This window comes from Amphiura filiformis, chromosome 8 (assembly GCF_039555335.1).
Source record: "Amphiura filiformis chromosome 8, Afil_fr2py, whole genome shotgun sequence".
Taxonomy (NCBI): Eukaryota; Metazoa; Echinodermata; class Ophiuroidea; order Amphilepidida; family Amphiuridae; genus Amphiura; species Amphiura filiformis.
The window spans coordinates 15,360,367-15,387,234 of NC_092635.1; the positions used below are offsets into that span (position 1 = coordinate 15,360,367).

The following is a 26,868-nucleotide window of genomic DNA, read 5'->3' on the forward strand; positions in this document are numbered from 1 at the left end:
ACGACAAGAGTGGTGTATTATATTATTTCTGAGAATTTCTTTAGTCCAAAATATTAAACAGTATATCATTGAAAGAATGACAACATACAACCAGACAAAAACAAAATAAAACATGATAGGTGAACTGACAAAATAGGGGCCTATGACAATACCATCATCGTGATGCAATTTCATCACGGACGGATATCACATTGTCTTGTGATCGTCTATAACCTTATCATTGCAATGTATCCTTAATTGCCTCTACAGAACCATTATTGTCATAATACAGGAGCATTATGAGGGCAAGGGCAATAGGTATTAATGCAAAGAGCTAGGAAAATTAATAAATGAAGAGTAAAAAAAAAATTGATGTATATAAGATGCAGATGAAAGGCGACTGAAGAATCCTAATGAGATATGGCAATCTGATAGTGCGATTCAATTCACCACTTCGCCGATATTATTCATTTTCTCATAGTCTAATATTATGTGATCTAGTTTACGACGTAGGTCGAAGCAGTGTGTTACATAATTATACAAAAATGGCAAAATCAATACCTAAGTTAAAGTTAAGACAGAGCTGGCTTTATATCGTCCATGGAAATTCTGTCCACAAGATGTTTTGCTGTCGCAACAACAGTGGAAACAGTTAGAGTCAGCGTAGAGTTCAATTTTATAGTTTTACCTGCATGGATGTTTATGAATTCACTCGTTTAGAAACTGGCAATCATATTGTTAATAATACAAGTGTTCCAGGTGGCTGTATGCAGGCTGAGACAATGACTATTAAATAGAAGTTTTATGAAAATTAAACTTCTATTTTTACCCATTTTAGGAGTGCATGGCAATATTCGGAATCTTTGAAAATTCGCAAAGAAATTTGTATATGCACAATATATATATTATAAGCTACTCTTCTTCATAAAACATGGGACTTATCAAATGTTTAAAAAACCTTTGCATAAATTTTGCATTCACATGTAAAGTATTATTTTAGAAAGTAGATCGAAACTTGATATTGAATTTGTAATATTTAGCTGATCGATTGACATGTGATTTTGTTGTATGTATTATTCCATATATCTGTTTGCTTGTTTGCTTGTTTGTTCTTTTGTTCTTGTTTTCTATACATAATTCTATGTAACAATTTTGTGAAACTATGTAACTCTGAATATGGTGTTTACACCACCTATATGCTTATTCCAAACAAAACAGATTCAAAAGTTATATCAAAAAACGTGTTTCAAATGATATTATAAGTTATACGGATGGAAATTATCCGGTTAATGCCTATATACCCTTTATATAACGATGTCAAGGCACTATACAAGTCTTTGAACGTTAAAAATGCATACCCCTAGCAATTTTTTACAAAATAGTCAAAAGAGTCTTATTGTTGGTCTGTATTGTATTCCAAATTAACTGCATTCACAAGATCCCTTAAAATCGACACAGACTTAAGGATAACGAAATAAGAGTAGAAATGTGTTTACATTTCACATCTCATTATGGTGTATCAAATCTGCAAACACATCTATATAAAATAAGCTTCTGGCATCAAATAACCAAACACGTCTACCTATGCAGATTAGCGAAAGCATGTATAGAAATGTATTCTACTAATGATCGTGCAATCACCTTTATCATGTTTATAGCCCGTAATAATTTCTGATGCCTGGCTAAGAGAATGGACTATAATAGCCCAAGAGAATGGGCTATATAGCCCAGTTAATGTTTTTATCGTATCTCATAAAATCTGTACACAATCCCATTCTCTTTGATTCGTCAATTTGTGTAGTTCAATGACAATTGTAGTTTTAATATGTACTTAAATCTTAAATGATCATATCATTTATTTCAACTCTGTATGTTGATTTTACCTTGACGCAAATTAGATTGAATGTAACACCTATAGATACCAGTCTTCATTACCAGCTGGAAAGCTAACATTACTATACATAGCGGTTAGTGTAAATACTTTGCTCGATGTTTTGATCCACATACTCTTCATTTTGTTGCCGTTTAAATGTTTAAATGTTTCAAGTCTTAAAATGTACGATTTTTGTCACATTTTAATTTTGTTATTCTATACCCAAAATTCAGAAATAATAACCGCATTGAAGGGTTTTCTGTCCATTTTACGCAGTGACAGAAACCCCACTATTTATGACAATAGAGACATTGCGATTTCCAAACGTAGACATCGGACGTACGTTGATCTATTCAAAACCACTCTCCTGTATCGAAGCGAGGTCACGTATTTAGCTATTTTTGAAGATATTCCACGTGCGAAATCGACGTAGATACATCGTTGAAAATGCACAAAATTGGTCCATTTCACAATATATTAAAGACAGTCAAAGATAATGAACATATGAAGGAAAGTCTAATTATTATTATGATCCTTTTTGTTTGTAACAAATCATAATAAAGGTACAGCGATGTGTTAAAAATGGACTAAATTTAAACGCAATATTCACACGCAGAGATTGCCCATTGAAATGTGTGTGATACTTTGCGTTAAGAAAATTAGGCCTACATTGCGATTTCCCATTTTGGATTCCAACGTAGAATAAAAACGCAGATGCTACGTGAAATATGCTGATTTTACCTCATGTCTATTAGTCCATGCAACGCGCCCAATTTTCAGGACGAAAAAGTCTCATTTTGAAACTTAAGTCATGATGTATGTATGTAGTGATCTTTAATCTACCAAAATATATGTTTTGGGGCAACTATAATATTTGGGGAGCACAAAAAACAATTAGGTTTAATGAGCATGTAGGTCAAAATTTTAATCAAAATAAAAAGCGGTCTGTTTAAATTTAAGCAGAGACTCAGCTCACTGTTATTTTTTCAATTACTATGCCCTCTATCGACCTAGGTTAGAAGCTGTTGAGATTTGATCAAATAGTATAGTCTTTATTTCAGCTCATTTGTTCTCCTTCGTGACGAATGTACGGTGTACCATCTCCGCCAATTTCCTTTTTAATTCCCCTTTTTTTTAATTTCCTTTTTTTAATTCCCCTTTTTTTTTATTTTCCCCTTTTTTTCTTATTTCCCTTTTTTTTTAATTTCCCCTTTTTTTTTTAATTTCCACTTTTTTTTTAATTTCCCTTTTTTTTAATTTCCACTTTTTTTTAATTTCCTTTTTTTTAATTTCCCCCTTTTTTTAATTTCCACTTTTTTTTAATTTCCACTTTTTTTAATTTCCCTTTTTTTTTTAATTTCCACTTTTTTTTTAATTTCCCTTTTTTTTTAATTTCCCCCTTTTTTTTTTAATTCCTTTTTTTCTCACAAAGCAGAATCTTGGCCGAGGCACATACTGGTAGTTGTCCGAGAATTTGCTCGCTTCCTACTGCGTATGCTGGTCTTTACGCACTGTAGTCTTTACGTGTGAAGCTTCCCTGGGCTATATCAGTGGTGTATTACACCACTGATATAGCTGAGGGAAGCTTTCTCACTAAAGTGGCACGTCCCTGTATAGCCTGTGTGCTAGGGCCGTAGACTTATGTCAAGTCACGGGAAAACCATAAGAATACTAGTATATAACTCGCAGTGGTTTTATCCCGGTCCGTGAGGGGGGGGGGGGTAATTTTCCCAAGGCGTGCCAAAAAAATTGCTTGCTTCCCTTCTGGGCCGGCAAAAAAAAATCTTCGCCCCCCCCCCCTGCTTTGCACATGACAAATGTTTTAAAATTGCCATTAAAATTGTCATGTAAAGGGACGGCATATTAGAACGTTTTCGTACTATTTAATAGAGCTATTTTATGACTATTATGTGACTATTTTTGCATTTTTCTCACAAACTAATAACACACTGGTAAGGAACTGCATTGGCTTCCTGTCGTCCAATGAATTGTTGTTATAACTTATGTTGATTGTATATAAATGTAATAATGATATTGCTCATGATTTATCTGAACTTCTTTCAAATTATGTTCCCACTCGTACTCTTCGATCTGGAAACATGCAACTTCTTCAAGAAACAAAATAACACTGAGCACGTGAGTCATTTGAAATTACAGCTCCACGTCTATGGAATGAACTGCCTATATATTTTAGAACTGCTAAAAATGTAACTATGTTTAAAAAGATGTTAAAAACTCATCTTATGTCGGGGTTTGCTCAGGAAATTTGAAAATGCCACCAAATAGTGAAAAACTGTATAAAATGTCTAACTTTTGTGTTGATTTGCAAAATAAAACAAAGAAAAGTGATTATTTAGCAGTAATCAACCATTAAACAATAGCATTAATTTTAGGCCTACGATGCAAGGCTGCCCATAGGCCTAGTGCTTTATAGTGGACACGGAAAATCACGGAATAACACGGATTTTAAATTTTGTAACACCATGAACACGGAGAAATCGTGGCTTTAGCTATATGCCGAATAATTATATATTAGCTACTTATACAGTGGAAGGGTCTAAATATTTAATATATTATTAATAATTATTATTGTAATGTAATCTAATTCAAATTAGATCACTCTATATCTATTGGATTCGGATTGTTTTACTAGGTTTGGATTTAATTTTTGTCTTCACTATAGGCCAAGATCCCGGGGCCAAGATATAAAAAATAGAAAGCTATGCGAGCGCTATCCATGTTCAATTGGATAGCTGTGTTCAAAGATAAAGTACGGACGAAGCCTTGACTAAAGCTAATGCTCCCCGCGGTATACTAAACTGAATCCACTAGCTGCAACATTATACGCACATCAAAAAAAATATCGGGGAAATTAAAAAAAAAGGGGAAATTAAAAAAAAAAGGGGGAATTATTTCGCAAAAAAAATGCATATTCATCAAACAATTAAACTTTGTCCGATCGGGCCCAAATTTGGTGGGTGGCATCCTTGATACAAGGGAATATAATGCGCGAAATAAAATCGAGGTCAACCAAGGTCAAAGGTCATTACGGAGGGGTCAAATTTCAAACTTTGTCCGATCGGGCTCAAATTTGGTGGGTGGAATCCTTGATACGAGGGAATATATTCCCGAAATAAAATTGAGGTCAAGCGAGGTCAAAGGTCATTATGGAGGGGTCAAATTTCAAACTTTGTCCGATCGGGCTCAAATTTGGTGGGTGGAATCCTTGATACGAGGGGAATATATTCCCGAAATAAAATTGAGGTCAAGCGAGGTCAAAGGTCATTATGGAGGGGTCAAATTTCAAACTTTGTCCGATCGGGCTCAAACTTGGTGGGTGGAATCTAGCCTGAATCCATCTGGCCTCTAATGGCGGCGCCTTTTATTTACCCACAATCCTTCACGTTGCCTTATTCGAGGCCTGAATTCCAAACACGAAAAAAACAGGAGCGCTCCAAGCCCAGATTTTGGGCTTGAGTTTGCGCAGTATGCACTTGTTTATATGACGTAGTCTCTAACGCCGCCAGTTTTATCCCGCTCATGGCGCTAAATTACATGGCGGCTAAGGAGACTATTCATGAATAAGTAATGAGCTTGCGTCATGGCTTGCATATTGTCGAAGTCTGGACAATCATGACATTGTTATCATCTGCCAGCGGGTAGCGGTACTGAGACAGTAGGCCTAGGCTAGGCCTACTTTATAGATTTTTGGAAAGCAACAGCCGAGTTTGAATGGTTTCGTTATTTATTCACTTTCATTGCCAGAATCATTATTATTCCAAGTTATTCTTTAATATTCTTCTTCGTATCATTATTATTAGACCTATTAATGTTTTGGCACAGAAACACGTTTTTCATTTATAAACATATATTTTTCTTACTTTTAAATTTTTGGTTAAAAATAAAAGACTCGATCACAAAAAGCCATGACTCTCGACTTTAACTGATTGGGTATCATGTCCCCAAAAACCAAGAACAAAAAATCACGCTGTCCTACTTTCAACAAAAGAATTTTGCCCCCCCTCCTTCGTGCCTGACAAGATCTTTCTTTTAAAGCAACCGCTAAAAGTGAGACAGAATGTCGGGTTTATAATGGGCATTGAACGTTTTAATAAAATCAATAATTTACAAAAAATATTTTGACATTTAAAAAGTGTTTATAGGCCTATTGTGGAGTTTTTAATAAATTTAACACATTTTCATGACCTTTATAGGCCTATATTAAATCAGACATTTGAATGTTCTTAGGAAGTGTTCATAAATACCTTGGGGCGGAAATAGGGGATCAAAAACATTTTGGGTCCGAAAAAGGGGGAACAAAAATTCAGTTCTTAATAGGGGGATCAAAATATCAAGAAAGTTTGCGCACTTCACACTTTGGGTGTAAAACACTAACGGTAATTTTTGGCTAATGAGTTCTTTTTAGGACATGAAGGGGGGTGGAATAAAAAAGTTTAGACCATGAAAGGGGAAATAAAAAATAAATAAATCCACGCTTTTTTTAGGGGTATCAAAAATTTTTGATGTCCGAGGTTCCAACACCCCCGCCCACCAAAGTATTTATGAATCCTCCCTTTTAACGGTTTTTTTACCAAAACCAAACTGTTTATATGAAAATTATTATTTTTGTACATAAAAAAGGCATACCAGCAAGCACACAAATGTTTTTAAAATTGCTGGTATGCCTTTTTTTTTTACTATCAGTGAATGTGAACGCATCACAAAAGAAACCAATTAATATTTTGACTAGAGACCTGATTTTGATGGAAACTGTTTACTCAGTTGCTTGGCTCAAAATGTTTACATTCATTTGATGAAAAATCGCGTTTAATTATATAAAATCTTATATTTACAAGTTTATAGGGTTTTTTTAATGTTTGATTCCCTCTTAAGGGATACTGTCTACACCCTGGCCAATTTTGTGCCTATTTTTGCATTTTTCTCAAAATTATTGCGCATATTGGTGACAAGATATGTATATTATAGGGGCAAGGACTACAATTACTGCACTAAAAATTCAGGAACTCAAGGAAAGTAGTTATTGACTTATTGATCAAATATTGGTTTTCCTTCATTTTTTACTGTTACTCCACAACTGTTGTATGTGTTCAGTGTGTTGAAATAAAATTTCCAGTGCAGTAGTTGTAGCCCTTGCCCCTTTAATATACATATCTTACTTGTCACCAATGCGCTAGTTGAGAAAATTATCACCCACAAATACACCCAATATTGATACCAGTAAGTCCCTAAAGGACTAAACAAAAAAAGAAAACAAGCACACAGATACTGGTACATGATACTTCTTTTCATTTTATTTTTCTATCACATGACTGACATGGTGCACAAAGCACACACAAAAAAGGAGTACAACTTGATATGGTCAATATGATTCAAACAAGCATCAGTTTATTTTAATTGGAAAAATACACTAAGAAAATTTGCATTTTAAATAAAAATCAATAAAAAAACCTGCTTTTAACATGAAATAACTGGTATTCAGATTACTCAGTTAACTTATTTTTGAGAGACGCTAGTAAATACATAATTGAATTTATTGATACAGGAGATAATTTTTTGAGACAGGCTGTAGAACAAAATTAAAACAAATAATGTCTAAGGCCATCTTAATTACATCCGGTGTCTCAAAGCTACAGCGTTAGTAAAATCGTGCGCGTAGTCCTCTTTGAAAATCAAAAAATTAATTTTTTATCTCTTTATTTTTTTTTTTAACAAAAAGGCGAAAATAAAACTCAAAATTCGTATTTGATTTCAAGTTTTTGAACACAAATATATTCAATTCAATTCAAGAAACATTCATTTCACAATTCACAACTTCAATAATACATGATATACATTGTACTGACTGATATACATTGTACTGACAAATGTACAAATATAATAAAAGAGAAGAATAATAGTTTGTAGCAGTTACTTTTTTGTCTGTTATTCCAACATTTGCAACATTGGATATACTGTATTTTGCACAAAATGCTTGTCCGAAATCCTGTACTGACACATAAAAAATACAGTAAAAAACACAGCATTCCGCATTAGGTTTTCAATTTCTCACAAGCTTTGAGACACAGGATTTAATTAAGATAGCCTTAGCTTCAGTGTCGTACACAAAATCATGCATACCTCACAAATGCAAAATTGGAATCAACTGAAATTTTGGGAATAAACCTCTTTTGTGGATATCTACTTAAGGGATCTAAAATGAGCGTTTATTGCGTTTCGACAGTATTTTTGTGGGACATGAGAGCACCTCAGACCTATCGAATTGCATTCTGAATCTGAAGCATGTCTTTCTGATATCAAATAATTTTCATTTTTGAAAATCACAATATAATACAAATTTTATGACAAATTATAAAAATTTGATATTTTTCAAATTTTGATATATAACAGTCCTCGAAGTAAATTATATAAATCTAATGATATATTCTTAAAGTGTATGTAGCAGGAAGGAAAAACCGACGGTCAATTGAAAATTTTGACCTTTCATATTGAAGATATGGATTTTTTCCCAAAAAGACCTAATTTTTTTGGTGTTTTGGGAAAAAAAATCCATATCTTCAATACTGAAAGGTCAAAATTTTCAAGTGATCGTCGACTTTTCATCCCACCTACATACACTTTAAGTATAAATCATCAGATTTATAAAGTTTACTTCAAGTACTGTTAAATATCAAAAATATCAATTTTTAATGATTGATTTGCCATAAAATGTGTATTAAATTGCGAATTTCAAAAAATCAAAATTATTTGATATCAGAATGACATTCTTCCTATTCAGAGTGCAATTCGATATGTCTGATGTGCTCTGATGTCCCAAAATAAATACTGTCCAAACGCTCATATTCATACCCCAGCCCTTAAAAATGATATAAAAAGAGTATGCTAGGATCACTAAAAATTAACATTGTCTAATTATTGTCCACTGTTTAATACATACAGGTACATGTCTAACCTACAAGGTTATTATTATTAATTATTTATTTATTATTATAATTCAGTCTGTAAAATGGGCACATACAAAAGTCATGTAGCCTACCAGGGTAAGGGACTGTTCACAAACACTTGTAAGGGGGGGCCTGATGCAAAAAAAATTATCGCAACATTTTTTTCGGGGCCCCACCTTTAGACCTCGAAAATTTCAGGGCCCCCTTTTTGACATGAAAATTATGGGTCAACCCCATAGAAAAGCATATAAACTCAATTTTTCCAGGAAAATTTGTGGTCATTTTGTTCAGGGCCCCCCTAAGGAGGGTAAAAAAAATTCAGGCCCCCCCTTTTGCATCAGGCGCCCCCCTTACAAGTGTTTGTGAACGGTCCCTAAGGGGACAGCTAATTAATGGCAAGTTAAAAATGGGCGAGTTAGATTGAAAGAAAATGGCGTGTTAGATAAGTTACTCCCTGGCCCCTGCAGAGAATACGGGAAGTCCCATCGATGAGTTAAAATTTACGGCAAGTCCCATCAGCGAGTTATGGCAAGTCTTATCAGCAAGTTAAGATTACAATCTGATTTAGGGTAAAATGGATTTTTCTCACCATCATGAACCTCAACTAGTGAAAGCAATTTCCCTGTCATAGTGTCATCATATAACGGCATTGCTGTAACTATCTTGATAATGTTGTCATAACTCAGCGACCTGATTGTGTTGTTGTAACTTCGCCGTTCGGACTTCATGGCTTTGTCGTAACTTCGCCTTTAGCTTACTTTATGGGAGTAATTGAAAAATCCCTAATCTCTGTGGGGGGTAACTTGCCTTTTCTTTAAGTCGCCTTTCTTTTTAACTCGCCTTTTTTAACTTGCCTAGTTACCACTGTGTCCAGGATTTGTTGACTTAATTGTAGTCCACATTAGCATAATTATAAATTATGAGTTCCACTGTGGTAAAATATCAAATTATCAGTAGCGATGGCTACCAGCTAGCTAGTCCACCAAACCTAATTAATAGGTAGGCGTGAGGCCTACATGTAGGCTGTAACAGCCATTATGTTGACAATGTCTTTTTCTGTCAATAGTTAAAGTCACTTGAACTTAGTTGAAGCGCCGACATTCTATATGGCACAGGTGATTGCTATGGAGCATTTACTTAACACATCATCACTATATCTTCATCTCGATCTGTCTCTTGCTTTAGCTTGTTGCTGCAAGTGGTTCCTTCCAATAAGTTCAAATTTCATCTGTAAAGAAATAACCAAAATATCAATTGAAAATATTTAGATGTTTTTCTTATCAAGATTTTAAAATTAACAACCTACAGATCCCCCAAAAGTGACATGGAAAGAAAAAAATATCTTGGGACCTGACTTAATAGCTCAGGCCTGACTATAAATTAGGGGCCTGTGCCACTAAGTCAGATACTATCTTGGGGCTTGAACTTGAAGTTACTATCTTGGGGGCCTGAGTTACTTAGTCGGGTCCCAAGTTACCAAGTCTGGGACCCAAATTACCAGATTGGACCCGAGTTACCAAGTCAGGGATAGTATGTAGGGCCCAATGATTATTTTTTTCTTTCCATGTCACTTCGAGAGGTTCCTTCCGGAGGGGGAGGGCTGAAGAAAATTCAATTTTGCCGTCCCTTCCTCAGTTTTTTTTCGGTGGTTTTAAAAAGTGAAGAACAAAAAAAAAAAAAAGGATTATAAGCACTAGCACCCTAATAGCAACACATTTTGATGTATAGTACTTGCCCGGGGGTCACTCCCATTGTGGCCTGTACATCATCCACGATAATCAACTTTTGAAAAGCACCCTAAACAAGGATCTAACCCTTGGCTAAAACGATACCCTAAACAGGTAACACGCACCTGTTTCACACCATAAATTGGGCCTAAACAGGGATTTTATTCATTGCATCAAATTTCATACCCTTAAATTTCATTTTAACGTATCAGCAATTGCAATTTTGCTACCATTTTTTCCAATTTTTCATGTTTTTGACACCCTAAACACGATACACGCGTATCGTGCCTACCCTCGAAAAACTACCCTTTTTACACATTTTTATTATCGCGGATGGTGTACAGGCCACAATGGAAGTGACCCCCAGTACTTGTAATTTTTTCTAATTATTTATACTTTTTAAATTTTTTCCGCCCTTTTTTCTTTACCGATTCTTTTTGCCGGCCCTTCTTTCGCTGCCCTTGACCCCTTCGATTTGGCCGCCCCAAAGCCCCCAATACACGCATGAAAATCAAACATCACTCTCTTATATCAGATTTAAGGAGAGCAGTAGAGAGCAATGCTCTTACTCTCCTCAAAAGGCAGTCCCTGGTTAATCATAGTACATACCAGCTTGTCCAGTGCTGTTGAGTTCATCACTTTACATTCTGATTAAAAGCCACCATCTCCTGAAAGCAGTTGCTGCACCTGTACAGTTCACATCAAGTTGACATCACTGGTATCACCTAGTTGGGAAAATTCAAGAAACAATATCTTAATTTGGAGAAACGTTTTACAAGAACAAACATGCTTTGCCTCCTGGTTTCTGAACTTGGGCTTCTCCATGCTGCAATCCTAGCCCCAGAGTTACATGGGAGGCCTAAGTACCAATTCAAAATATATTTTTGGAAATTGTTTTACCATACCATTTATTTGCACACAAAAGTAAACTGCCGATTTACTGCGCACCTTTTAAATAAAAGTGCCGCAAATTATTTGATCATTGCATCCATATGTGATGTGTACATGTATAGCATGTGAGTTGTGTTGAAGAGATCAATGGTGGTGTGAAGTGTAACACACATATTGTAATTTGGCATTTTGCCCATTCATGCTTTAAAGGCTAAACTATGATCAGCTGGTCATCATGTGTGAGATGGGAGTCAGGACTAACTACATGTATTAAAAAAAAGCCCAAAATTTTCCGCTTTACAAAATGTCAAATTCCGCTTTTTCCCGCTTCGTAAATTTTACAATAAAAAAATTTTCACAAAAAAAACCCTTACGATCAAATATAGGGCCTATGCTTGGTAAATGATGGTTTATTAACAATTTATTATGTTGAATTTTGAAACTGTTTTTATTATCGGTATTTAAGGTTGGTCTGAACCCTGGAATTATGGAAACTTTCGGGCCTCATAAAGTTCTGCTAAATTGTTTGTCTAAAGACTAAAGTATATAAAATTACCGGTATACATATTTAGAATTTGGCAAAGACTTGATAAGTTCATCTGTGAGGTCAAATTTGGGCCAAAATGCTCATTTTTGGCCCAAAATCCCAAAAAACTGTTTTTTTGGCCCACTTCTTTTTCGTGCATCCTACCAAAAAATTCTTGGGCCAAAAATATGGCTCCTAGATATTTTTATCTAGTTTTTTAAAATTAATAAAAAATAATTTGGCCCAAGAATTTTTTTGGTAGGATCAGATGCACGAAAAAGAAGTGGGCCAAAAAACAGTTTGAGCATTTTGGCCCAAATTTGACCTCACAGATGAACTTATCAAGTCTTTGCCATTCAAAATATGTATACTTTTATATACTTTAGACCAACAATTTAGCAGTTATGAGGCCCAAAAGTTTCCATAATTCCAGGGTTCAGACCAACCTTAAAGGAAGTCTCCAGTAATCACAATGCCTTTGTAAGAAAAATTATAATCAAGCACGAATCACATGGTTTTCAACAAATTCATAGTGACCATGACCATAACCATAAAAACGAATAAAAACATCCGTCTCTCAACACGCGATATTCAAAATTCCCGGGCGCTGAATTTGTCGAGTGCAATGACGTCCCAGACAATGAAGGCTGACAACAATTGAGCACAAATAACCATTACGCCATTGGACTTAGACAATTTCGGTGCGGGAATTTTGAATATCGCGTGTTCAGAGCCGACAGTTTTTATTTGTTTTTATGGTCAATATGAGTTTGTTTTAATTAAAACCATGTGATTCGTAAAGGCATAATGTTATGATTGCGGGAGACTCCCTTTTTTTTCAATTTTCTTTTTTTAAGCTTTTTTCAGTTCATTTTTTCTTTTTTTAGCAAAACTACTTTTTCCGTTTTTCTTCCTGAATTATGAGATTGTCGCGAAAATCCGCAATGCAGAAAAAACTTCTGTCTTTTTATAGTCAGGAGCAGGACTCATCATGGTCTATCGTGGATTGCATACACAGCTGGGCGCAGCGCCTTTTTAGGCGGAAATTATTCGGCTTTTGTTACTGCGCTCGTCAATAAAGTCCAAACTCAGTCACTCTCACATAAATTCACATTTAAGCGTGCGACGCGTGCGCCAGTCACGCATTACGCAACTCACAACTAGCATTTGATTTAAGCATTGCTTACGCCCACGATTGCGCTCAACTGCGTGGGCTCGTGGCAGTGCGTGCATGCCATTCTACATGTAACTAGTTTATTGTATTTAATCAATACAGCACATTGACATTGGTCGTTGTTACGAGTCATTTTTTTCAGCCTTAACCAAACAAACTTTAGGTGCCTTCAAACATCATGTTGTCCGCCCGGGGTTGTCCGTGTCCGAGAAAACATTCACAACACATCACACATGATGAAAAGCAGGAGGATTGTATTTGTTATTTTGTAAATCATGTACCGGTACCAGTAAATCTAAATTAATGTCATGCACGTCATGTCATGACTGCCTACAAATTACATTTACAATATTGAATCAGTCATGAGTCACGACACTGCTCTTGTTTTAGTGTAAAAGATGCATATTCTACGTGAAAATAATTGAAATAACTTCAGCTTTTATACTTACATTGCTTTATACCATGCATGCATGACCACCGTGAATACCGAAGCTGTGCTGTGCATATAGTCGGTGCATGTCACTACTGCATGACTGTGTGGTCCCGGTGTGTGCTCTGAGCGGGGTTAGTGTGACGATCTTTCCTTCTCAAAATCAAGTTGAATATTGCGATCTGTCGGTGTGCAATGGCCTCAATGTGTTACAAATCCACATAAGTTTCACCATGATGACTAAAAATCGTGCAAAGTTCATTATTTTGGTTTAAAAATGGAAAAATTGTAGAAACCACTAATGGCGGACGCAACAGATTTTTTTTTTTAAACATCAGCTACCAAATTGCAAGCAAGAAAGGTTTATTCCTGCGTCGGTACTCAGCTGTTTGTTTTCAAGCTCGCTTTATGTATAGCGAACGAAAGCTAGCCAAATCAGCCAAATGTCGGGTTTCAAAAGTGTCAGATCAGGGCTCCGTTTGTCTTTATATTCCCATAGTAGCATGATATGAGATACATAGTCGCTGAAACAGTGACGTAATCAAATTCTACTAAATATTCATTTTTCACTGCTCCTGATTTGGAACGCAGAACAGTTCAGTCTTCACCAACAGCACAACCCGATGACCGTGCGTAGTTGTTGAAAGACTGAAGGATCCAGTCTAGGTGGAATCCTTGATATGAGGGGAACACGTAAAACTTAAAATCGAGGTCATCCGAGGTCAAAGGTCATCCAGGAGCTACATTTTAAACTTAATCCCTAAGCTTCCCTGGGTGGGCGCTTTATATTGGGGCATGGGCGCTTATTGGAATGAATACGGTTGTTATCAATTAATTTATTAAATGAAAACGATTAAATAAAGAAATAAATATAAATAAAATAAATCATTAATTGATCAATAAATTAATAGCCGAAATAAAAGAATTCATTGATTGATAAATAAACACATAAATAAGCAAATAATCAATTACCGGTAATTGTTAAATAAATACATAAACAAACAAATAAATCAAGGCAGAGAATTTTATTTCAATTTTATAATTATATACGCCAAAATATTTTCTGAATTTAGTCAAAATTAACACTCTATTGATGGTAAAAATTTTATGAAAATTTTACGTAGGTCCTAGACTATGCCATAGTCGATTTTTGATAAATAAAACATGTTATTAATCATGATGAAAGCATTCAGTTGAACTCGAAATTATACTGATATTTATTACATCAAAATACTAGTATAAAATGGTTATGAAAAAGTTTATATAATTATAATAGTGACAGTAAAGGTAAAGTAAAGTATACGTAGGCTTATATTATTGAATGCAACATCATGTCATTATATAAGCACTTCAATAACTGGAAGAAACTTTGGGGGACCTACGTGTAATTATCCTATAAATTGCGAAAATCCAGACCGTGTATGCACAAAAAATGGCAGGTTCTATAATGTGAACCACATGTATATACCCGGTATCCCGGCCCGGTATATAGGAGTATTATAGCACGTGCAGCCGGTGCAGCCATACGGCCTAGCGAGTTCAAATCGATAATGCATGTATAATAATTGCCCATTTATCATGTCGGATTTCTCAACAATTGAGCGCTATTAATACACATTAATGTTTTTAACAAATAAAATTCCAAAATATGGTACATTTTCTCCCGCATTTTCTGCCTTTGCTTGTCACGTGGTAGGCCTATGTTGAAGTTGCGACCATATGTTCAAATAATTTTCGACACATAACAATATGACAAGTGGCCGACTGGTCTAAGGCGCTAGGCCCACAGAGTATCCAAAGCCCTGCGCCGTGAGTTCGAACCCCGCCTCTGCCAAACTTTATTTTACTTGGGAAATTAAAAAAAAAAAAGGTGAAATTCAAAAAAAAAAAAAAAGGTGAAATTCAAAAAAAAAAAGGGAAATTCAAAAAAAAAAAGGAAATTCAAAAAAAAAAAAAAAGGGAAATTCAAAAAAAAAAAAGGAAATTCAAAAAAAAAAAAGGAAATTCAAAAAAAAAAGGAAATTCAAAAAAAAGAAAGGAAATTCAAAAAAAAAAAAGGGAAATTCAAAAAAAGGAAATTCAAAAAAAAAAAAGAGGAATTAAAAAAAAAGTGAAATAAAAAAAAAAAAAATTAAAAAAAAGGGGAAATTAAAAAAAAGGGGAAATTAAAAAGGAAATTGGCGGAGATGGTACACCGTACGAATGAGCAAAATCCAGTTTGGAACTGAGACTAGCAATATTTAGGCCTAACACCGTATTAACGTACGCGAAAACGTACGCGAAAACGTACGTGCTACGTGCTGCTAATTCAGTAGATTGCCCACAATTATAGCATGCAACTAGATATCTTGACCAAGATATCATGAAAATCGTGTCAAGTTTTTGTAAGACATAAAAACCGGATTGTCAAGAATGGAAGAATTTGTGTATCAGCATCGAGTGGACGCTGGGTTTTTCATGCAGAGGGTGGTGCTGTTACGTTGTGATGGAGCTGATGGGTGTTTACCAGATTCTGGTTGAGCCGTGTGGATCTCGGGGAATTACCGACATTGAAAAGTGATGAGGGAGTTGCCGGATGGGGTAAAATTAGGAGCTGGTTTCCAGAGAGCGTTGCTGTTGGTGGCAAACTGTTGCATGTGAACCGTGTGCGGATGAACTTAATGGGAAATGAATGATCTTTCGCGGTAGATAAAAGTGTGCATGGCTGACAGCGAGAAAAACTGGTCTAATTAATAAATAATTTGGATCCTGAAGTTGGGGTCAAGTGTGACTGTGGCTCCGTGTAATTCTAATAAGTTAGTTAAAAACGAACATGGACATGTCTTCGATGTGAGGAATGTAGTAGATATTTGAGATCTATTATACATGTAAGGTGCAACAATGGAAGAAGGACTGACTTGCCTATTTATATTTGTGTGTTGAATGTCATTAATGAACTGAAGTGATAAACTGTAGATTTGTTATATAGATGCACGTATAGACATTTATTATGAGATTGGAACTTAGGAAGGAAATTGCTCGCACTGAAAATCTGCGGAGTATTTAGCACGTTAGTGAATGCATTATAGACATTTACTAGAAGATTGTACTGGAAGAGGAAGTCACTAAATTGTCATTTTGGGTTTTGTGTGCACCTGCGAGAGTGTTGATCTTCAACAGCTGGGTTCATTCTTGTTGCTTGTTAAAATGTATTCAAAATGTTTCTGATACACAATTTCAAATCGTAATCATTTTTTGAAGCATTTCAAGTTTCCAGTCTTGCCTTAATTGGTTGGGCTTGCGACTTGAAATTTCGTGGTTGTCCTCTGTCTTGCTTTTACTAGTTGGATAGTTGACTTCCAGGGAAAAATGTAGCTTTTCTGAGTGATCAACCGTGTACTTTATTTTTTATTTTTATCATGTGATATTATGTGCCAAATATTGCTGTTTAAAGACACATTCATTATTGATACTGCTTTGTAGACATAAGGGGCAGCTTTAAAGTTCTTGGCAATGCAAATTACTTTACCCAAATTACTTTTTCTTGTTTTTGTTGTTTCTTGTTTTGGACGCGCTGGGTCAGCGCTTGCGCGAAGGAGGGGGTTGTGTAGTAAAATGGTATTCTGCTCATTCAATTTAGTGGTGTGCGCCTGTAAGCTGTTATTTTTGTTGGTAACCTTTGACCTTGATTGCACGTGAATTGGAGATGGCTGCTTGCACGAGTGTGTTTACAATGTGAAACTTGATTGGAAAACCGTTTTATACAAGGGAAAATCATATCAAATCAATAATAATGAGGTGACATTGACATTGCAGAGGAATATTGTGATTGCAGAGCATGATTTGGGACGTTTGACCGAGTGATTTTTGTGTGATTTTGTACAGTAAGCTTAAACATTGGAGATATTGAAAGTACTTTCATCATGTTCATATTGTGATGTTAATGAACCAAGAAAAGAACAAGAACGTTGAATGATTATGTACATCTTGTGTGAAGTCTCAGTTACTTTTAGCCATCACCACACTGGTCTTCTATCGACCCAAACTTAACCCGCCATCGCCGCTCGGCCAGCTCGGTGTTCAAAACCCCGTTTTACCAAAATATCATGTAACAAGTCACGAAGTTATTTATTTTGACTCACTTATCATGAATCCAAATGTAAGTTTTAAAAGCTTGGTAAAATTGATGATAATTATATGATTATATATAAAACTTGGTTTACGACACGTACATGAATCATTTTCCCCATTCGCCTTTTGTATACTATGTGGGTTAAATATCTTCAGATTTTTAAATTAAAGAGAATTATAAGCATTCTTTTGGATCACATGTTTCTCTAATCTATTTACTCCAGATAGTGTCCGAACGAATTTTAAAATGAATGTATGCGGCACGTTTTCCAAAAAGCGCGTCTTAAAACATACGGTACATCAATCGAGCATATTAAATGGCTGTTCCAGAAGAGTAACTGTAAAAGACAGAAATATCAGAAAAGGCAGAAATTACATAAATGTTTGGAATTATGAATTAGAGAGTTTAGAGTTAACAGGAAGCTGAGGGAGTTAAACTGTTGGAGTTTTAATGTTTAGGTGATTGATAGTTTGTTGAATAGTCATGAAACTTGCTGCATGTGAGTGCCGAAAATGTTCAAGGTCATATCAAGATTATCCTAGTACAGATTGTTGGATTGCCATAAAACCTGGTCGATGTGATCACCATCGAGCGCCGAAGTTGTTCAAGGTCACGTCAAAGTTGGATTGTCATCAAAGGTGGTCGATGTCATTGAAATCGTAACGCTCCTACGCTTAATATATCTATGGTCGATGTGACCTGACCTTAAACCTTTGGTGCTCAATGGCAACGGACTGCAGCGTCTACTACTATTGTGTCCGATTTGAGCGCTGGCATGTTGTCAATCAATATTCATGAGAGTGTCCATTCAATGTCCAGCTTTCAAAAATGGGTGACTTTTGTTTGGCAGGAGTGAAATGCATCTGACTGGGCATTTAATTACCTAGGACATTCATCGTATTCAGAATGCAATGTGATGTCTGATGTGGTTCCACAAAAAATAATGGGCAAATGTTGCTATCAGATCCCTTAACCAGAACGTAAATACAAATTGGACGATATTTTTGCCAAGCGCATGAATCAGCAAGAATATTTTGTACATAAACATTATTGGTGGCATAAAAATCTCATCTTTTTTATATAAAACTGGGAGACAAGGTTGTGGATCACAAAATGCCCCTTTAATTACTTTAACATCATTACATCACCAAGATCACAATTTCCGTATCCTCATTGCATCCCTCTTTATACAGTGACGATTCGTCAACACACAATGTTTCCCATTCGTGACGCAAAAACACAGAGGGTGATAAGAGTCCCGAGGTGTTTGGTGACAAAGGTGCAAATTTGACGAATCTTGTGATAAATATGTATAAATATGTATGTGGCACTGGCTAATAGTTATATAATATTGGATGGCATTGAGGGTTGTATGAGAATATACTGCACGCGCCATGAATGATATTCAACGAGCCGGTACGGCGAGTTGAATATCATTCATGGCAAGTGCGTATATTCTCATACAACCCGAAATAAAGCCATCCAATATTATTATTATTATATAATATGAAGCTGACTGAAACTCATAAATGAAAACATTCATGCATCAAAAACGAACGGCTTTTTATAGACACAGGCCTAGGCCTGGCCTTGCTATTGTGTTGATTGAATGCACACGCACGCACCACGCAGACAATTGAGTAAGCTTACCGTGAAAATGTTGTAGGCCTAAATACTGCAATACCGCCGTGAAACGAGTAACCATGTTCTCTGTGCACCGTCAATATTAAGATACTGATCCTGATTAACTCAGATACCCGATGAAATCGCCGTATTTTAGCTGCAGTTTTTGTGCTGCTTGTGTGCTTCGCAGGACAACATGACTTGCTGCACATCAGAGGGAGTCGTGCAGTACCAAAATTAGTCTCAATCACTGTTTGTGAACGCTCTACGTGAATACTGCGTTTATGTGATGCGTGCCTTCTGGGTATTGTGATGAGCGTGCGGGTATCAAGATCAGTGTTCGAAATTTTGGTTGTCCGTTCGCCCGGGACAACCAAAACATGCACCGGACAACCGAAAATAATGCTCTAGTTGTCCGGCGGACAACCAAAGATCTACAGCCAAAAGTCACTTTTTCAGCATGTTAGTTTGCTCAAACCTGACACAACTGATGAATTGTTAAATATTTAAGAGTAATTGTTCATAAATTGACTATACACTCACTCCACTTTATTGGGTACATGTAGTTTTTTTCAGATTGTGGCAGTTTACGGACAACCAACAACTTTGGTGGACAACCAGAAATTACAACCTGGTTGTCTGTGGGACAACCCCTTTTATTTTCTTAATTCGGACACTGATCAAGATATATTGAACAGTTTTGTAAAAATACTGAACAGTTTGATTTAAACGTCATTCAGTACTAATAAAAATTCCTTTAAAAAAGGAATGGGGCGCCCAAATTATGTGAGCTTGGACGTGATATGGTGAATTCCATGGCATGGTGTTTAGATTTGGTCCCGGGGATTTGGTATCATAATGATTTTTCTAGGGAAGAGTAGAAGATGATCAAATGCAAGACAAATGTGTTTGATTGGGGAAGGTGTATCACAGGACCGTTTTGGATGAAATAAATTGAATTGGAATGAAGCTGTCGTGTCAATTTGCGATTATGTGGGGTGGGGGAGTTCAATTTTGGGGCATATTGTAGTGATGATATTGCTTTGGATATTGAATATTGTTGAATTTCGTTATGCAGGGGGGTATATGATGGATAGTATAGAAGAGGATCTACCCCTATGTTGACCAAAAGAAAAGTTTTTATGAATGTATAACGTCTGTGATACATATACATCATAACGTCTGTGATACATATACATCATCTACTTGCTAATACACTGAAAATCTAATAGAGATGAAGGATAAAAGACAATTACAGAACATTCATTCTTCAAAAGTAGCTATATGGGTATACAATGTTTACAAGATAAGAACGTTAATGTTTTGTACATGAACGTAACATCTTTGATACATAGTTGTTAACACACTGAAAATCTGACTAGAGATTTACAATTTGATGATATCCAAAAGAATACTTACTAACTTAGCATTGAAGAATTAAAATAATTACAGAACTTTCATTTGTTAACATACACGTAGCAATGATTAACAATGTTGAAAATACAAACGTAACGTTTTGTTCATAAACATAACATCCTCGACACATCTAGGATCCGCATAATTTGTTGATTAATGTCATAAACAGTCACAAAAGATTTATGGTCTGATCATTTTATCATTTTAAGGGGGGCCCGATATTGCATTTGGAAGAACCAGGCTTTTCAATTACTATCAAAACTGCTGGGTACCAAACTTTTTGATACAGCTTGTATAGTAATTTGTTCTAATTTCCATGCAAAAGGAGCCAGTTGTTTCATCCTTAAAACAAATAGGCTACACCATAATTTCCAATTACCCCATGCAGATAGATAAGACCTTGGTAAGATAAGCGTGTTAATTGTTATGTCACTATCACTATCTTGATCTTGATAAGATGCCTGACTTTGAAACTTTGGGTACAAAAACTCATACTCTGCAAGTTAGGTCAAATTTTGCACTATGATTGTTTATTTGAGCTCATTGGACTATGCCATTCAGATTAGGCTATTGTAATCCAAAGTGTTGGTCACCGTCTATCGGGTTCTAAGAGGCGGTAAACTGGTTACAAAGGTCAAAGTGGTTACAAAGGTCAAAGGTCTCGATTTATTTGGTGTTTTTACAAATCCATTAATTTTGTCTTTTAAACAAAGAATATACGCACACCATTTTATCCTGTGCATAACAGAAAACAATAATAAAATAAAATCCAAGCATATTGTGGATTTATTTCTGAGCAAGGGCATAATTTTAGCAAAATAGCACAACAATTGCGGAGTAAATCTAGTAAGACTGAAATTAGAAGCTACTCACAAGTACATGCCAATATTGTGGGACGCCTCCGTAGAGGGCGCCCCAAAAATGAGCGGTATAGATGGAAGCTTCATATTATATAATAATGGATAATACTGTATTCTGTAGGTAAACTCGCTCTGTCCAGTTGTCAATTCTTCACTTCAGTTAATTAAATCTCATCTCATTCGTCTTATTTCATCAGTTTTCATCTCATTTTATTCAATCCAAAAACCCACATTCAAATCAAAACATTACTTTTAATGTTGATTCTATAAACATGCAGTTCTGTTTTAATAATTTACAAGTTTGATGTAAAATAAGAGGCTATATTTGAAAACATGTAAAATCTGCTTCATAAGATTAAGTAGCTCCTACAGAGAATTGACTGTGTAAAAACAATATACATAATTCGCTTTTTGGTATTTGGGGCATGTATTAAACCCTATCATCTTGCGATGAATATTTCACAAAATCCACAGCTATATAGGCCTACGAGCTTTATCAGCAAAGGTGCTAGTAGCTTAGAATGAGTTTATCACTGCAGTACTACAAGTGGCTGTTTCCGAGAGTGTGCATGCTTTAAAGGGAATTGCAAATCACCAACATAGATTTAAGAAATTGCAGTGTTTGGTCAGATTGTAAAGATTCCGGTCAGCCACAAAAATCTTTCATCGATAAACAAAATGCAAGGACACAAAATCCAAGATCTGAACGCCATAGTAAATATATTTGTTTCCTGAAGTGCGTTCTTGTCAATTCCAATGTATTGACATAAAGAGTTCCGGGGGGGGGTTATAACATTTGAAGCAACATCTAGAATATTTTTATTCATGTATATTTAAAATGCTAGAGTGAACAATAGCACATGAGGAGTGACACAGGTCACGAACTTATAGGCACCTAGGTAATATAAAAGACACCCACATGGACCAATCAGTGGTTCACAGCAGCTTATAGGAACAAGAGTGAAGGGGTACAGTAAGGTATCGGACACATGAAATAAGATGCTGTAAATGCAATGGTGCGCCGTTGTCAGATATATCTCCGACTCAAGGGCTATTGGGGGGGAAAGACACTGCACGTTGACTTGTTGGTTACTTTTGCCTCGATGCCCAAGCAGGTTGTGGATGTGCAACCCGGGGGTCACTCCCGTTGTGGCCTGTACACCATCCGCGATAATCAACTTTTGAAAAGCACCCTAAACAAGGATTTAACCCTTGGCTAAAACGACACCCTAAACAAGGAGTTCATTCCTAACATCAAATTTCATACCCTAAATTTCATTTCCGCGTATTTAGAAATTGCAATTTTGCTACCCTTTTTTTCAATTTTTCATGTTTTTGACACCCTAAACGCGATACGCGCGTATCGTTCCTACCCACGAAAAACGACCCTTTTTACGCGTTTTCATTATCGCGGATGGTGTAGGCTACAGGCCACAATGGGAGTGACCCCCCCCGGATGTGCAAGAGGGAGGGGGCTCGAGGGCTGTATTTCACCTCATAACATGTTGTGGGGGGATGGCCGTCGCCTCGAGGTCGTTTAACAATCCATCAACCAAGTGCCTGGTGGGGAGGCTCATACCGTATTTATCAATCTGTCCAAATCCTTGCCTGCCATACTGTATTTTTATCTTGTTAATGTTTATATCCCGTATCCTTAGGTATAAAAAATTGAACCCATTGTGTTTGTATCTGGTTCACGTTACATTTATTATTTTAAAAATACTTTTCTAATGATATTCTTATTTGAGTATAATATTGTTATGTAATCAGCAAAGAGAATAAATTGGAACATCCTTCATGCATTTATTATAGTTCATATACAATAACAGAGATCCAAGAATTTACCGTTGGGCTACACCACAATTTATATTCTAAAATTAAAGCTTAAAAATTAAATTTACGATTTTACCAATTACGTAATATCGTTGTAAGGACAACTTGTTGTTTCTAATAATATTTTCCACGATTGGTTGCACGATTAAGATTATTTCAAATGATAAAACATGTTAACCAACTGTTCGTCGTTTGACCAACATTCTCACTATTTTGTGATGTGACTTTTTTTTTCTGCCATAACTAAATAGCTACATAAAACGTATACTCTTTGAAAGTGCATACTTATCATCCGATTCTTGTCATTTTTTTCGAAACTTATCGATAGAACACGATGAAAGTACACACTTGGTTCGCTACATGCGAAGTTAACGATTAAAACATGTTAATCAGAATGTGAAAACGGATAAAAACTCTGCAAAGTTACACGAAATGCGCACATGTGCCTACAATTTATTTACTATTTACAAGGGTGGGTTTTCTTTAAAATGTAAATCAATTAAATTTACATGTCATTATTTTTATTAGCCACAGCTTGATGAATGTACACACCGGGTTCACAAATGCAGGGTTAAACTCCAATTCAGTGATCTCAGTGAGAGTTTTGACAAATGTGACCGTACACCACGAATCAGCCGTAATGTCGGCCCGGTCAATTTTGTTTTATTTCGTGTTTAGAAAATATATATCACAGGCTTTAAAAATTGTATATTATTTGACTTCAAACGATATCCAGAAGCGTGGTTATGGTTTGTTGAACTCTGTTTCTTCATCAAAATGTACCTGTTTTGGTTCTACATGTGTCTCCTTTTCCACATTGCTGGTAATAAATATCAAACAGTCATAGCCTAATTGGCGGTTATTTCAAATCATCCCCAAGTCAACGATGTTCACGAATGTCCTCTTATTGTTAATTGTAGGTTAAACATACCTAGACAAAATGCTTTGTAACCCACCACTTGAACAGGATTTAGCCAAAGTCTAGAGCTATAGGATTCTATAGAAATAGTTAGAAGCTTGTGTATCCTCTTCAGCAATAGGATTATTGGTTGGTTTATACGGTGTTTGACTGGCGCTATCAAATGAGATACATGTCGCACCAAATTGAGGTACTTATGAATACGACCTTCACGCACATTTTACACTGTAACTCAGAATACAATTTGCCGACTTTACGGCTCATTCGTAGTGTACGGCCACAAATTATCATTATGTAGAAAAGAAAAAATCAAAGAAACAAACAAGGAAACAGCAGTATTCACAGGAGACAATTTTCCGTGAAAAATCCGTGGCAAAGTTGAAGCCCCATTGAAATACATGTAGCCTATATCTCTACTTAAGGGCGCGCTCGGATAGCGACGTTTTCACGGTTTTTTTGTGGTACATTGTACCTGAGAGGACATCAGAAATATCGAATTGCATTTTGAATATGATGAATGTCCTTCTGATATCAAATAATTTTGATTGTCTGAAATTTGCAATGCAATAAAAAATTTAGGGCAAATTATCAACAATTGACATTTTTGACATTTTTGACATTTAACAGTCCTCAAAGTAAACTTAATAAATATAATGATATGTACTTATAATGTATGTAGCTGGGATGAAAAGTCGACCATCAATTAAAAATGTTAATCTTTCATATTGGAGATATACATTTTTTCCCAAAAAGGCCTCAATTTTTTTAAGTGTTTTGGGGGAAAATCTATATCTTCAATACGAGAGGTCAAAATTTTCATATGTGATTGGACACCACGAATCAGCCGTAAACTCGGTCCCCGGTATTTTTTTTTATTTCGTGTTTAGAAAATATAAATCACAAGCTTTAAAAAGGTATATCATTTGACTTCAAACGATATCCAGAAGCGGGGTTATGGTTTGTTGAACTCTGTCCCTTCAACAACATTGTATATTTTTTGTCGGTTCTACGTGTGTCTCTTTTTCCACCTTTCTGGTAATAAATATCAAACAGTCATATTTGGCTGTCATTTCAAATCGTCCCCAAGTCAACGAGGTTCAGGAATGTCCTCTCATTGTAAATTGTTGGTTACACACGGGGTTATATATACCTAGACAAAATACAATGCTTTGTTATCCACCACTTGAACAGGATTTAGCCAAAGCAAACAAAGACAAGATCTATTTCTATAGAAATAGGTAGAAGCTTATCATCCCTTCAGCAATAGGATTATTGATTGGTTTAAACAGTGTTTGATGAGATACTTGTCGCGCCGAATTGAGATACCTATGAATACGACCTACACGCATATTCTACACCGTAACTCAGAATACAATTTGCGGAGTTTACGGCTCATTCGTAGTGTCCAATCACATATGATGGACGGCTTTTCATCCCAGCTACATACACTTTAAGTACATATCATTAGATTTATACAATTTACTACAAGGACTCTTAAATTTCAAAAATACCAATTTTTAATCATTTGCCATAAAATTTGTATTTATCGCGAATTTCAAAAAAAATCAAAATTATATGATATCAGAAGGACATTCTTCGTATTGGAAATGCAATTCAATACGTCTGATGTGCTCTCAGGTTCCATGAAAAATACTGCGCAAAGGTGGGTGACCCAGCCCTTAGGTGGTGAAATTTTACAAATTCATGTAAAATATCTTATTTTGACTTAAAATACCCGTTTTTTGGTTCACCACTAGCAGCCTATATTAAAACATCTGTGACACTATAACAAAGGTGCAAAATATGAATTTTGAGGATTTTTACGATCCTCCGGATGAGAAAATCACTGATTAACGATTAAAGTATGTTAATCATAATGCAAAAACGAATGAAAACTGTGCAAAGTTGCATAAAATGCAATCCCTGTAAAATGTTGATAAGAAAATAAAATCTTTGGTTTTATTTAGAAAGATAGATTTTCATTTAAAATTTCAATCCATTTAATTGAATTGTAAGTTTTGTATCAGCTGCATCGGGATGAAAGTACACTGTAGCTGGTTTACTGATATCGAGTTAAATGGTATTATGGTTTAATGTTAATTAAAACGCATACAAACTCATACAAAGTTGCATAAAAAACACACCTTTTACCACTTTGCCCCGTTTTTCCAAAGTCCTGAGTGATAGAAAAATTGGGGAGAAAAGACGTTACCAGAGGCGTAAGGCAATTTTGCTTGATTTTTTCTCTCGTTTGACTGCATGCACAAATTAAAACTTTTTGGAGAGAATTTTTGACTCGACCAGTCTTGCTTTAAGGCGGAACCAGCAAACACACAAATGTTATAATTTATAAACGCGATTTAGTTTTTGTCAAAATGTTTTAAAAACATTTAAATGTCGGGATATATAGAGGACCTGCAAAACATTTATACGTTTTATACCCTCTATATGACCCGACATTTAATTGTTTTCTGTAAAACGTTTTGTTTATGATGCGGAACTGCTTTAATTTCCTGGTCATTATTGTGCTTAAAATTTGAATAG

General features: G+C 35.5%; 1 protein-coding gene and 1 long non-coding RNA gene across 2 annotated transcripts in view; one reads left to right on the top strand and one right to left on the bottom strand.

The window, feature by feature from the left end:
- The window catches only part of LOC140158685 (neuronal acetylcholine receptor subunit alpha-9-like), a 92,802-nt gene that overhangs the window by 7,057 nt on the left and 58,877 nt on the right, over positions 1-26,868 (top strand). The window lies entirely within an intron of this gene.
- LOC140158684 (uncharacterized) lies at positions 9,830-13,926 on the bottom strand. Its single transcript, XR_011859815.1, has 3 exons — positions 13,582-13,926; positions 11,151-11,266; positions 9,830-10,042 (listed from the first exon to the last, which is right to left on the bottom strand). It is a non-coding gene; the product is annotated as an uncharacterized lncRNA (long non-coding RNA).